This window comes from Triticum dicoccoides, chromosome 5B, assembly GCF_002162155.2.
Source record: "Triticum dicoccoides isolate Atlit2015 ecotype Zavitan chromosome 5B, WEW_v2.0, whole genome shotgun sequence".
Taxonomy (NCBI): Eukaryota; Viridiplantae; Streptophyta; class Magnoliopsida; order Poales; family Poaceae; genus Triticum; species Triticum dicoccoides.
Window position 1 is genome coordinate 648,443,149 of NC_041389.1, and position 252 is coordinate 648,443,400.

Genomic DNA, 252 nt, shown 5'->3' on the forward strand with positions numbered 1-252 from the left:
GGTGGCGAGGACTGCGGCGTAGCTGCAGCGGCCTCACGCGCGTTGAGGGGAGGCGAGGGGCGACCGGAATGGCGGCGGCCGGCGGCTCGGGTGGGCGCGGGCGGGAGGTTGGGGGCGGGGAAAACTCCCTCCCGCGCTCAGCCGGAACACGGATGCGGGGGACGACCGGAATGGCGGCGGCCGACGGCTCGGGTGGGCGCGGGCGGGAGGTTGGGGACGGGGAAAACTCCCTCCCGCGCTCAGTCGGAACAC